Genomic DNA, 14539 nt, shown 5'->3' on the forward strand with positions numbered 1-14539 from the left:
TGGCTGCCTTGATTGACTACATTCAGCGCAGAGACCAGGAGGGGGTAGCTGCTGTGGCCAGGCCCGTCAGTACCACCCCCGCCAGCACCACCCCCGTCAGCACCACCCCCGTCAGTAACACCCGGCCCAACAGTGCGGCTACGTAAGTGTTACATATCTTAAAGGAAAATATAATTCCACTTGTTCTACACAGTTGGAAATGATAACATATAGTGGGGAGAAGAAGTATTTGATACACCGCCGATTTTGCAGGTTTTCCTACTTACAAAGCATGTAGAGGTCAGTAATTTTTTATCAAATGCATGCTTTTCAACCGTTCGCTGCCTGCACCCGCACGCCTGACTAGCATCACCACCCTGGATGGTTCCGACCTTGAATATGTGGACATCTATAAGTACCTAGGTGTCTGGCTTGACTGTAAACTCTCCTTCCAGACTCATATCAAACATCTCCAATCGAAAATCAAATCTAGAGTCGGCTTTCTATTCCGCAACAAAGCCTCCTTCACTCATGCCGCCAAACTTACCCTAGTAAAACTGACTATCCTACCGATCCTCGACTTCGGCGATGTCGTCTACAAAATTGTTTCCAACACTCTACTCAGCAAACTGGATGCAGTTTATCACAGTGCCATCCGTTTTGTCACTAAAGCACCTTATACCACCCACCACTGCGACCTGTATGCTCTAGTCGGCTGGCCCTCGCTACATATTCATCGCCAGACCCACTGGCTCCAGGTCATCTACAAGTCCATGCTAGGTAAAGCTCCGCCTTATCTCAGTTCATTGGTCACGATGGCAACACCCACCTGTAGCACGCGCTCCAGCAGGTGTATCTCACTGATCATCCCTAAAGCCAACACCTCATTTGGCCGCCTTTCGTTCCAGTTCTCTGCTGCCTGTGACTGGAACGAATTGCAAAAATCGCTGAAGTTGGAGACTTTAATCTCCCTCACCAACTTCAAACATCTGCTATCTGAGCAGCTAACCGATCGCTGCAGCTGTACATAGTCTATCGGTAAATACCCCACCCATTTTTACCTACCTCATCCCCATACTGTTTTTATTTATTTACTTTTCTGCTCTTTTGCACACCAGTATCTCTACCTGTACATGACCATCTGATCATTTATCACTCCAGTGTTAATCTGCAAAATTGTAATTATTCGCCTACCTCCTCATGCCTTTTGCACACAATGTATATAGACTCCCTTTTTTTCTACTGTGTTATTGACTTGTTAATTGTTTACTCCATGTGTAACTTTGTGTTGTCTGTTTACACTGCTATGCTTTATCTTGGCCAGGTCGCATTTGCAAATGAGAACCTGTTCTCAACTAGCCTACCTGGTTAAATAAAGGTTGGGGAAAAAAAGAAAAAAAAGAAGGTACACTTCAACTGTGAGATACGAAATCTAAGTCAAAAATCCAGAAAAATCACATGGTATGATTTTTAAGTAATTAATTTGCATTTTATTGCATGACATACGTATTTGAACATCTACCAACCAGTAAGAAGTCCGGCTCTCACAGACCTGTTAGTTTTTCTTTAAGAAGTCCCCTGTTCTCCACTCATTACCCGTATTAACTGCACCTGTTTGAACTCGTTACCCGTATAAAAGACACCTGTCCACACACTCAATCAAACAGACTCCAACCTCTCCATAATGGCCAAGACCAGAGAGCTGTGTAAGGACATCAGAGATTAGATTATAGACCTGCACAAGGCTGGGATGGGCTACAGGACAATAGGCAAGCAGCTTGGTGAGAAGGCAACAACTGTTGGCGCAATTGTTAGAAAATGGAAGAAGTTCAAGATGACGGTCAATCACCCGTGGTCTGGGGCTCCATGCAAGATCTCACCTTGTGGGGCATCAATGATCATGAGGAAGGTGAGGGATCAGCCCAGAACTACACAGCAGGACCTGGTCAATGACCTGATGAGAGCTGGGACCACAGTCTCAAAGAAAACCATTAGTAACACACTACGCCGTCATGGATTAAAATCCTGCAGTGCAAGCAAGGCCCCCCTGCTCAAGCCAGCGCATGTCCAGGCCCGTCTGAAGTTTGCCAATGACCATCTGGTGATCCAGAGGAGGAATGGGAGAAGGTCATGTAGTCTGATGAGACAAAAATAGAGCTTTTTGGTCTAAACTCCACTCGCCATGTTTGGAGGAAGAAGGATGAGTACAACTCCAAGAACCCCATCCCAACCATGAAGCATGGAGGTGGAAACATCATGCTTTTCTGCAAAGGGGACAGGACAACTGCACTGTATTGAGGAGATGATGGATGGGGCCATGTATCGCGAGATCTTGACCACCTCCTTCCCTCAGTAAGAGCATTGAAGATGGGTCGTGGCTGGGTCTTCCAGCATGACAACGACCCAAAACACACAGACAGGGCAACTAAGGAGTGGCTCCGTAAGAAGCATCTCTCCAGACCTGAACCCAATAGAAAATCTTTGGAGGGAGCTGAAATCCATATTGCCCAGAGACTGAAGGATCTGGAGAAAGTCTGTATGGAGGAGTGGGCCAAAATCCCTGCTGCAGTGTGTGCAAACCTGGTCAAGAACTACAGGAAACGTATGGTCTCTGTAATTGCAAACAAAGGTTTCTGTACCAAATATTAAGTTCTGCTTTTCTGATATGTCAAATACTTATGTCATGCAATAAAATGCCAATTAATTACTTAAAAATCATACAATGTGATTTTTCTGTATTTTTGTTTTAGATTCCGTCTCTCACAGTTGAAGTGTACCTATGATAAAAACGACAGACCTCTACATGCTTTGTAAGTAGGAAAACCTGCAAAATCAGCAGTGTATCAAATACTTGTTCTCCCCACTGTTTACGCTATGTTTAATTATCAAAAGCCTCTTGGTCCTGCGAGATCTGCGTTCCTTTCAAGGCTCTCTCTCGCCCCAGGTGAACTGCAGGCGAAGATGAAGAAACTCATTGCAGTTCCAGGTGAGAGTGTAGTTACACATGAAAGATAATACTAACCCTTTTGGATAAGCTGTGTAGCTCACAATCCTTTCTCTCTCCACGGGGTGTCTTTCCCTCGACCAGCACTGCCACCAACAGATCTATCAGACACAGGGCTGGTCAAAGCAGCTGCTGACAGAACGTTTGTTTTTACATCACTATTAACAACTTCTAGCGACATTTAGGACAGCCAATAGCTACTTTCCTTGCTGAGGAGTTGGCAACACTGCTGGGCCGCCCGTGAGTGCATTGGGCTGATGGCAGCACCCACTGCTTGTTGAGAAGAGTAAGAACATACATGCTTTCACGTCAGTCTCCAATTTCACCAGAAAGTCGCTAGATTTGTCGCTAGTCACTTTTTTGAAAATGTGTCGCTAAGTTGGAAACACTGCGGCCCAGTCCTTGCACAGCAGTCCCTCCCAGTTGCAGTCAGAGCAAGAGTTGTTCACCCCTGTAAAATGTTCTTTGTCTAAAATAAATCACGGCACAAAAATAACTAATTGCATTTGACTCACACGCACACATTTGACTCACACAGCCTCCAGTCACTTCCTCACCTTGTCCACTGTGTGTGTGCCTCTCTGTGACATAAGCTAAACATCTAGCTCATCATATCTCAGTCTAAACTGGACACAAAAATACAGAAAGGAGTGGGAATCAAACCCTGAATTCAAAAGCTGGTCGAAGCCCTTAATTGGAGATGATACACGGGAATACTGCCTGTGTTGTAAGGCTGATTTCTACGCCAAACTTAGCGATGTAAAAAAAAAAAAAAAACATGAAAAAGGCAAAAAGCCTTATAACAGTTCCACCCAAAACAAGCTGCCATTTAGGGTTAAAAAAATCCTCTGCAAAAAAGGCTGAGGCCACCATGGCATTAGCTATCGCTGAACACTGTTCCATGCTGGCGTGTGATCACATTGGAGAAGCATGTAGAGCTGCTTTCTCAGACTCCACTGCTGCTACCCACTTCAAAGTGCACAGAAATGATCAATGGTGTTCTAGCACCATACTTTCTGAAAAACCTGGTCGCAGATGTGGGTGACCAGCGTTTCAGCCTACTATACTCTGTGTACAGTGATCCTCAAAACATATTGTATCTGGCTTTTTTAAAGTCAGTGCTGGGCGAGGTACAGTAGTGCTGGGTGAGGTACAGTAGTGCTGGGTGAGGTACAGTAGTGCTGGGTGAGGTACAGTTGGCCATCAAGGCTTTTGAGGGAGAGCAAGTAGATCCTCTTAAGCAACTTGACAGCTTGGTTAGCCTCATCAAGTCTGTGAGCAGCAGGGTGCTGAATCCACTGGCAAATGTGGATTCTGACCATAGAGCACATAATTTGCACATTATTTGGGGCGGCAGGGTAGCCGTGGTTAGAGCGTTACCGAAAGGTTGCAAGTTCAAATCTGTCGTTCTGCCCCTGAACAGGCAGTTAACCCACAGTTCCTAGGCCATCATTGAAAATAAGAATTTGTTCTTAACTGACTTGCCTAGTTAAATAAAGGTAAAAAATAATAATAGCCAATTTTCTCAACTGTGATCCCCTTGCTTTTATGTTTATAGGCATTATTCTATGCTAGTCCTAAATCCAGACAAAGTCCTTACATATGTGATTGTTATAAAGGGTCTAAGTTGAGGGGAAACAAACATATTTGTTCCTGGAAGAGTGAGATGTCAGGAATAGGGTCACAGTAAATATGCTAGAACCGATAGAAACAAGGATGTATTTCCCAGAAACGAATAGTGTAAATCATTGGTAATTCACGTTATCGTGGTTCAATGATACGTGGTCCATTCTACGGACTGAGAATAAAAATACTTTGCAGAACACATACATTTAGAGTGTATATATTGTTGCTTTGGCAATACTGACACAATGTTTTTCATGCCAATATAGCAGCTTCAATTTGAAAAATAAAAATATTAATTTGAGAAGAAGAGAAAAGGAGATGGAGAAAAGAGATGGAGGAGAGAGAGAAAGGAGAGAAAAGAGAGTAAAGAAAAAAGAGAAGAGAAAGAATGGAGGGATGAAGAGAAGAGGAAAAGAGAAGAACGAGAAAAATGAGAGAAACCAGGGGAGAAGAGAAACGGAGGGAGAAAGGAGAGATGAAAGAGAAAGAAAAAAAGGAGATAAATGGAAAGGATAGAAGTGAGTAAAGAGTAAAAGAGACAAAACAGAGGAGAAAAGAGAAGAGATGGAGAGAGAAAAGAAAGGAGAAAGAGGAAAGAAAGAGCAAGGAAATAATAGAGAAAGAAAAAGGAGAGAAAAAGGGAGGGAAATTGAGAGAAAGAGAGAAAAGAGAGGGAAGAGAAGTTGGAAGACAGAAAAGAGAGAAGTTGGAAGAATGCATTGTAAAATGTGTTTACAATTCGCTTTTGCAAACTCTGGCCCCATCTCCCCATCATGCACGTGTTAAAGGCACTGTACAGTCCTGTACCTTTCTGCATTGTGTTCTGGTGAGGTGTAGGTGGAAGACAAGTCTCTGGACACAAGTCTGCCGGTTGTCTCTCTTTTAGTGACTGCATGGATACAAATACAAGACAAAGGTTGGTGCTGCTGTCTAGACTCCCAAACACAACTATATTAGCCTCTCTTCCTCACGCTCTGAGCTAACTCACGTCAGCAACTAAAAGTGCATTGTACAAAATGTACGTGTTCATATTTTCAAAAGACTCACATTTAATTTTATAAATGTTGTACAGGAATAATTAGCTAATAAATGCTAAATATTTCTTAGTGTACTATTGTACCTGAGGTATACTAATGAGGCAACAACGCCATTTTTCACATGTCCCGACAAGTAACAAAATGAATAACAGCTAACTAATTTACATTACATTTAAGTCATTTAGCAGACGCTCTTATCCACTTACAACTAATCAGCACACATTAAACATCAAATCGTCACTTTTCACAACATACCTGCATGGAATGGATACAAATACAAAGCCAAGCTTGATGCTGCCGTCTGGACTGCCATACACAACTATATTAGCCTGACAAAAGTGCAGAATTCCTGTCAGAAAACTCGCGCTGTCTGTCTGTACCTGAGAGACCCGCAAAGGTAACGGTGGCTGGGCAAACCTTGCAAAGTTGCAGTCAAACATTATCCCCATTCACACTAATATATATTCCTAAAAACAGTAGCGCAACACCAAATCAATGACGATATAATTTCGGTTGTCTTTTTTGGACATGTGTGGACATTTGCTTACATGTGCATTGAAAAGAGCGGAGCGTATATAACACATACCTCTCCTCATCAGGCTCTGAGCAAACAGAGGAGTAAAAGCATGGCTCCCGTTGATGACCTCACAGCATTAACACAATGTAGAAAATAAACACAATACAGTAGTTCACTCTTAAAAGTAGTGTAACACATCTCAAAATAACCATAAAACAATCAATTATAATAAATATCAGGGATTTTCGGTGAAATACATCAAGTATATATTTATTTATTTTAAATTTCACCTTTATTTAACCAGGTAGTATGCAAATTGAGAACAAGTTCTCATTTACAATTGCGACCTGGCCAAGATAAACGCATGTTATACCAGTAATGCATACGTAGCATTTGCTTCGGCACAGGTGTTGTTTTTTCTGGAATTAAAATTATTTTTCTCTCAAGTAGTGAAATTAACTAATTTTAGAGTGTAATTATTACCGTTATTACCGCTAGAGTGGGAGCAAAAATACTGACTAAATTCTATTGGAGTAAAACAGCATGACCACGCCCACTAATGTTGGTTAAATTAAGATTTTGCCACCATTGTCCATTTGCAAGTGTCTGGTGAATGGAAAGCGTGGACAGATCGAGAGCGAGGATCTGCCGAACATCGGAAGTCATTCACTAGACCACAGAATTTCTTCATTTCTAAACTTAATTGGAATTCCAGGTAAATTCACTGTTATTGGGTCACTTTGTGTGCAAATTAAAACTGTTGAGCAACATTACAGCTAGCTAGCATGGTAGTGTAGGCTTACTGTTGCTGCACGATTTGCATAGTCAGATGCTAATGTGAGCATCTAGAAAGAGCTAATTAGCTAGCTACAGTAACATTAAGTTATACCACTTTTAGTGGTTTATGGACAGTATGTACGCCAGGTAGATCGGTGCATCACCTGTTTTACATTTTCAACAGACCGGTATTAGCTATTGTCAGTAGCTAGCGGACTTCACTGACTACTGCCAGCAGATTAGTCAGTGCAACCTGTGTTTTACTCTGAAAAGTGAGCTGCTAGCAGACAGTTAGCGGCAGTTGGTCTGTGCTACATGTGTGTTTCACTCAAGTTTTTAGCTCTTAGACAGTGTTTAGCTGCAGTTTGGTTGGTGCAAAACGTGCATTTTATCTGAACAGAGCTGATGTACACAGTGTTGCCAACATAGCGACTTAGTAGCTATATTTAGCGAGTATTCAGACCCCTCTAGCAACACATTTTCAAAAAATCGACTAGCGACAAATCTAGCACGTATTGTTCTTACTCTTCTCAACGACCAGCGGGTGCTGCTGTGGGCCTCACCCCGGTCCCAAAGCACTCCCAGGCGGCCCAGTCCTCGCGCTGCAGTCCCTCCCAGCTGCAGTCAGAGCAAGAGATGTTCGCGCATCCAAACTGCAAATGAATCGTGCATTCGGGAAGCATGGGCTGATCCCGCACTGGCACTTTCATTCAGGGCGGGATGTGAATGTAAAATGTTCTTTGTCTAAAATAAATCACTGAATTTGACTCACACAGCCTCAGTCACTTAATCACCTTGTCCACTGTGTGTGTGCCTCTCTGTGACACAAGCTAAACGTCTAGATGGCTAGCTCATCATATCTCAGTCTAAACTGTACACTCAAATACAGAAAGGAGTGGGAATCAAACCCTGAATTCAAAAGCTGGCCGAAGCCGTTAATTGGAGATGATACACGGGCATACTGCCTGTATTGTAAGGCTGATTTCTACGCCAAACTTAGCAATGTAAAAAAACAAACACATGGCAACTCAAAAACATACTCAAAAGACAAGGCCTTACAACAGTTCCACCCATTTCTGGTTTAAAAAAGGCTGAGGCCACCATCAGCTATCGCTGAACACTGTTCCATGCTGTCATGCATGTGATCACATTGGAGAAGCATGTTGATGACTCCACCGATGTTAGTGTCTCTAAGTACCTGGGGCTTGTGATAAGGTACTTTAGTGACACAAAACAGACCATCGTATAAACATTTCTGGGGCTTGTTGAGTTGGAGGGAGGAGATGCCAAATCTGTAGCCCTGTGCTGTTGTGGCTTTCCTCGAGAAGTGTTGTTTTAAAGAGACACTCCTGGGGATAGGGACTGACAATGCCTCTGTTATGATGGGGATTAACAATGGGGTCCATAAAGTGCTGAAGGAGGAGTACGGCCTCAAATATCAGGTTTTTATTCACTGTGTGTGCCACTCTCTGCAGCTTGCTGTAAGTCATGCTTCCAATGACACCATCCCCCGTAGTGTGGAGTACTTGGTACGAGAGACTTATAACTGGTTTTCAGTGTCTCCAAAGCACAGGGAGGCCTAGAAGGCCATATATGAGACCATCTACTGTGGGGAGAAACTTTTACAGAAAACCAAGGTGTTTGCCACACATTGGCTCTCCATTGAACCCGCGGTTTCATGCATTTTGGACCAGTGGGAGGAGCTTAGGCTGCATTTCGCAGTCACCAAGTCCAGTGAACACTGCTACATGGCTGAGGGTTTATACTCTCATGTACAGTGATCCTCAAAACATATTGTATCTGACTTTTTTGAAGTCAGTGCTGGGTGAGGTACAGTAGTGCTGGGCGAGGTACAGTAGTGCTGGGTGAGGTACAGTTGGCCATCAAGGCTTTTGAGGGAGAGCAAGTAGATCATCTTAAGCAACTTGACAGCTTGGTTAGCCTGATCAAGTCTGTGAGCAACAGGGTGCAATCCACTGGCAAATGTGGATGTACTCAAAGAAAGGGCCAATAGATGGATACATCAGTCCCAAATCGTACCTTGGTTACCTTTTTGAGTCAAAGGCAGCTGACCTCCAACTTGCGCCTGAAAAATATGTCCGAAAGCGGTGTGTAGCCTTCACCATCTCCCTCACTAAGGAGTTGAGAGTGAGACTGCCAGACAACATCGAAGCATTGCAGACAAGTCAGTTTTCAATGTGGAAGAAACTCAAAAGGACAAAAACATTTTTTTACCAGGCAAGTCAGTTAAGAACAAATTCTTATTTTCAATGATGGCCTAGGAACACTCCCTGCTCTGCCTGTTCAGGGGCAGAACAACAGATTTATACCAGATTTATACCTTGTCAGCTCGGGGGTTTAAACTTGCAACCTTCCATTTACTAGTCCAACACTCTAACCACTAGGCTACCCTGCCGCCCCAAACAATGAGAGCCCTGGAGAAATAGAAAAATAGCCAAGCTCCTTGGCTACTTCCCTGCTGTCATGCCCTGACCTTAGAGATCCTTTTTATGTCTCTATTTTGGTTTGGTCAGGGCGGGCATTCTATGTTTTGGTGTTCTATTTTTCTATTTCTGTGTGTTTGGCCGGGTGTGGTTCTCAATCAGAGGCAGCTGTCTATCGTTGTCTCTGATTGAGAACCATACTTAGGTAGTGTTATATAAATAATCTAATATAAAGCGTTACTAGCAGACCAAAGCTCTGGTTAAACCGGATGTCCTCAGATAACTCTGGGCCCAGTGTCTTCAGCCAAGTCTAGAGCCTGTGTGCAATAACATGATTATCCGAAGGACACACAGCTGCCATCACGCAAATATTACTCACCTGTAAAACTACAAAGAGCATCCTGCAACACTAACGAGCTTAGAAGTGATAAGCTATCTTGCTGACATTGAACCCTGCATGCACTCCTGCAAAGACAGGAAACACCTGAGCCTAAAGCAGACATTACCAATATCCACGTTTCCTGGACACACATACAATTCATGAAGCACTGTACACTCACACTCTACCCCCCCCTACTGGTCGGGTGCCAAGAGCAAAGGACTTTGCTGTGCGCCAATGGGGCCCGCTCTGGCGAGAGCAAAGCCCGCCTCCAACTCTTCAGGACCAGTCAGAAGACCAACACGACAGGACTCCACCTACATATTCCATGTATAAAATCTGCTGTGACCAATATCTAGGCCTCTTTTTCACCTGACTCCTTACCGGGTTATATGAACTAGATCCGTGCACGTTAAACTGCGGGACAAGATATCTTTGACCAATAAACGGCCTTTTTGATACACCTGATTCCACTCTGTCCAGCGTCGTTGTTTTGCATTCCCTCTCCAGTATGAAACACCAACAGTAGCCTTTTCCCACCTGTGTTTTGTGGGTAGTTATTTTCTGTTTTGTGTGTCTGCACCAGACAGAACTGTTTAGTTTGGTCCACGTTGTTATTTTTTGTTCTAGTGTTCAGTTTTATTAAAAATCATGAACACGTACCACGCTGCACCTTGGTCCTCTTCTTCAAACAGCCGTTACACCTGCAGAGATAGACAAGATTGTCCAGCAATGGCGTGCCATCCATCTTAGTAAATGGAATGAGACAAGAAACACACTGGGCTTCTGGAGTGGGATTTGGAGGTTCAGGGATGCAGCTGATATCAACCCGTTTCAAGAACTTGCCATGGCTGCTGTGTCTGTGTTGTCCTCGCCACACTTGAATGCTGAAGTTGAGCGAGTATTCAGCCAGATGAGTGTGGTGAAAAGCAAACTTAAAATTTGGATGTCCTTGCAGACCCTTAACTCCATCCTGTACATTCGATATCGACTGAAGCTGTCTGGTGAGGCTTGCTATGAGCACCAGCTGCCTGATAATGTTTTGCAGCTTTTTGGCTCATCAGCTGCTTACTCATTTAAGTCAGCTCCCTCAGTTGCTGAACCTGCCATAGAGAGCGTTGACCAAAATGACGATGACCCACTCTTTCTGTGAGCCAGCACAGCCTGTGTGTGCTACCAGGAGACATGCAAGTACATCAGGAGATGTGGAGGAGGCCGTAGGAGGGCAACAACCCAGCAGCAGGACCGCTACCTCCGCCTTTGTGCAAGGAGGAGCAGGAGGAGCACTGCCAGAGCCCTGCAAAATGATCCTCCAGCAGGCCACAAATGTGCATGTGTCTGCTCAGACGGTCAGAAACAGACTCCATGAGGGTGGTATGAGGGCCTGACGTCCACAGGTGGGGGTTCTGCTTACAGCTCAACACCGTGCAGGACGTTTGGCATTTGCCAGAGAATACCAAGATTGGCATATTCGCCACTGGCGCCCTGTGCTCTTCACAGATGAAAGCAGGTTCACACTGAGCACATGTGACAGACGTGACAGAGTCTGGAGACGCCGTGGAGAACGTTCTGCTGCCTGCAAAATCCTCCAGCATGACCGGTTTGGCGGTGGGTCAGTCATGGTGTGGGGTTGCATTTCTTTGGTGGGCCGCACAGCCCTCCATGTGCTCGCCAGAGGTAGCCTGACTGCCATTAGGTACCGAGATGAGATCCTCAGACCCCCTTGTGAGACCATATGCTGGTGCGGTTGGCCCTGGGTTCCTCCTAATGCAAGACAATGCTAGACCTCATGTGGCTGGAGTGTGTCAGCAGTTCCTGCAAGAGGAAGGCATTGATGCTATGGACTGGCCTGCCCGTTCCCCAGACCTGAATCCAATTGAGCAGATCTGGGACATCATGTCTCGCTCTATCCACCAATGCCACATTGCACCACCGACTGCCCAGGAGTTGGTGGATGCTTTAGTCCAGGTCTGGGAGGAGATCCCTCAGGAGACCATCCACCACCTCATCAGGAGCATGCCCAGGCGTTGTAGGGAGGTCATACAGGCACGTGGAGGCCACACACACTACTGAGCCTCATTTTGACTTGTTTTAAGGACATTACATCAAAGTTGGATCAGCCTGTAGTGTGGTTTTCCACTTTAATTTTGAGTGTGACTCCAAATCCAGACCTCCATGGGTTGATACATTTGATTTCCATTGATAATTTGTGTGATTTTGTTGTTAGCACATTCAACTATGTAAAGAAAAAAGTATTTAATAAGAATATTTCATTCATTCAGATCTAGGATGTGTTATTTTAGTGTTCCCTTTATTTAGCAGAGTGGAGATGGTGATGTGGGAGTTGGGGAACCGCTCAGAGGCCCTCTCTGTTGACCAGGCTGCCTACTCTCTCCTGCTCCTCTCGCAGGTTGTTGGTGCCGGTGTGAATAATAATGTGGCCTGGTGTGCCAAAGCCAGCCTAGTTAAATAATGGTTAAAAAAAAATATCCTGTGTTTTTGGGCACCATATATTGCACACCTTGTGTTGGGGGAAGAGTTTATCTTCTTGGATGAATTTCCCATTTGAGTCAATGAGGATGGCCACCTCAGTGGGTTTTACCAGATTAGTGCGTCTGGGGCTGGAGTACACAGGGCCTGTGTACATGGAGGGGTGTGTCAGGGGGGGGCAGAGAGCTTCTCTCTGTAGTAGGTGTCTCCATGTGAGCCTCCTTGTTGACTGGGGGTGTGGGTAAAGTGTTGTCGGTATGGGGGGGGATTGTGGGTAAAGGTGTGTCAGTGGGGTGGTGAGGGGCTGCAGCTTCTCTCTGGGAGTCTCTACAGTCTGTTCTCTGTGCTGCAGCAGCCTCTTGATGACAGACAACTCCTTTGCCATCTCCTCCTTTACCTGTACCAGCGCTCTCCTCACGGTGGCCTTTACCTCCTCAAACGCTGTGGTAAGACTCTCTCTCAGCTCCTGGACAGAGTTCTTCAGCTGGGTCCTGCACTGGTTGATCTGGTCCTGTAGAAGCTCTGTGTCTGGGCTGGTGGTGGTGTAGCTGGGGGGCTGCTCCTTCAGCTCAGTACCCATACCTCTGACAGAGCCAGCCTGTCTCTCAGCAGGCTGATGGTGGTGTAGCTGGGGGGCTGCTCCTTCAGCTCAGTACCCATACCTCTGACAGAGCCAGCCTGTCTCTCAGCAGGCTGATGGTGGTGTAGCTGGGGGGCTGCTCCTTCAGCTCAGTACCCATACCTCTGACAGAGCCAGCCTGTCTCTCAGCAGGCTGATGGTGGTGTAGCTGGGGGGCTGCTCCTTCAGCTCAGTACCCATACCTCTGACAGAGCCAGCCTGTCTCTCAGCAGGCTGATGGTAGTGTGGTCTTGTCTCTGGTGGTTGTAGGCAGGCAGGGGGGAGGATAGCCCTGCTGTTGGGGTGCCTGAGGGGGGAGAGGTCGGGGTGCTGACCGCCATATTCCTTAGAGTGGGGAAGTCCTGCACAACAGAGCTGAGTGCAGCCTCACTGCCCTGGACCATGACAGTGCCGTTCTGGTACGTTTACCGTCAGAAACCTGTTTTCCTGGTCCTTATCGCTGTCCTCAAACATGTGGATTTGCCTTCCCTTGCAGATGCCTGTCTTTGTGGTACAGCTGAAATGCCTGGTTACAGCTGTACGCCAGGCAGTAGTGTGGTCTGTGTAAAATAACAGGTTTGTAACAGTCCTGTTTTGTGAGCAGTCAACAAACAACGTTTCTGGGTTCTCCCTCAGAATTCTGTGTTTAAAATTTGATTCTTCCTTTCTCTGATTTGATTTCTGCTGGGAATTCAAAAAAAGGGGGGAAAGTCTCTCAATTTCTGCCTCAGTGGTCATGTTGCTATGGTTACCACCAGTGACCAGTTAGAGCTAGACGGTAAGCTAGCTGACAGATTTGAATTTGGCTAGCTACCACGATGAAGATTGGTCTTTTAACTCACTCTCTGTCAATCTTTTCCTCCTGTGTTGATCTTCGGTTGTACAATTTGATTACCTATACATTTTTTGCTAATTTGATTGTGTCAATCTCGCTCTTAACAACGAAACAGTTATAAGTCAGGAGTTGTTCTTCTGCATGACTTCTCTCTCTCTCTAGGTCTCTCTCTCTCTAAGTCTCTCTATCTCTCTCTAGGTTTCTCTCTTTCTAGGTCTTCCTCTCTAGGTCTCTCTCTCTCTCTAGGTCTCTAGCTCTCTCTCTAGGTCTCTATCTAGGTCTCTCTCTGTCTCGCTCTCTCTAGGTCTGTCTGTCTCTCCATGTCTCGCTCTCTCTTGCTCTCTCAAGGTCTCTGTCTATGTCTCTCTAAAGATCTCTCTCTCAAGGTCTCTGTCTCTATCTAGGTCTCTGTCTCGCTCTCTCTAGGTCTCTGTCTCGCTCTCTCTAGGTCTCTCTCTCTAGGTCTCTCTCTCTGGGTCTCTCTCTAGGTCTCTCTTTTTCTCAAGGTCTCTGTCTCTATCTAGGTCTCTCGCTCTGTTTCTCTCTTGATCTCTCCCTAGGTCTCTCTCTGTCTTTCTGTCTCTCTCTCTCCATGTCTCGCTCTATGTCTCTCTCTAGGAATCTCTCTCTCTCCTCTGCCATCAAGAGTGGAGTTGATGGAGATGAAGGAGGAGGGAGACATCTTTTGATCTTTAAATCAATATCCTAGAAACAGTTGGTTGACCGTTACTATGGTATCACTGGGGTGGTAACGGCTCAATTTACCATCAGACTAGAGGGAAGAGGGGACAGGGAGACAGGTTGAAGGGAATAAAATAGTTATCTATCCTCA

Source organism: Oncorhynchus masou, chromosome 5 (genome assembly GCF_036934945.1).
Source record: "Oncorhynchus masou masou isolate Uvic2021 chromosome 5, UVic_Omas_1.1, whole genome shotgun sequence".
Classification (NCBI taxonomy): Eukaryota; Metazoa; Chordata; class Actinopteri; order Salmoniformes; family Salmonidae; genus Oncorhynchus; species Oncorhynchus masou.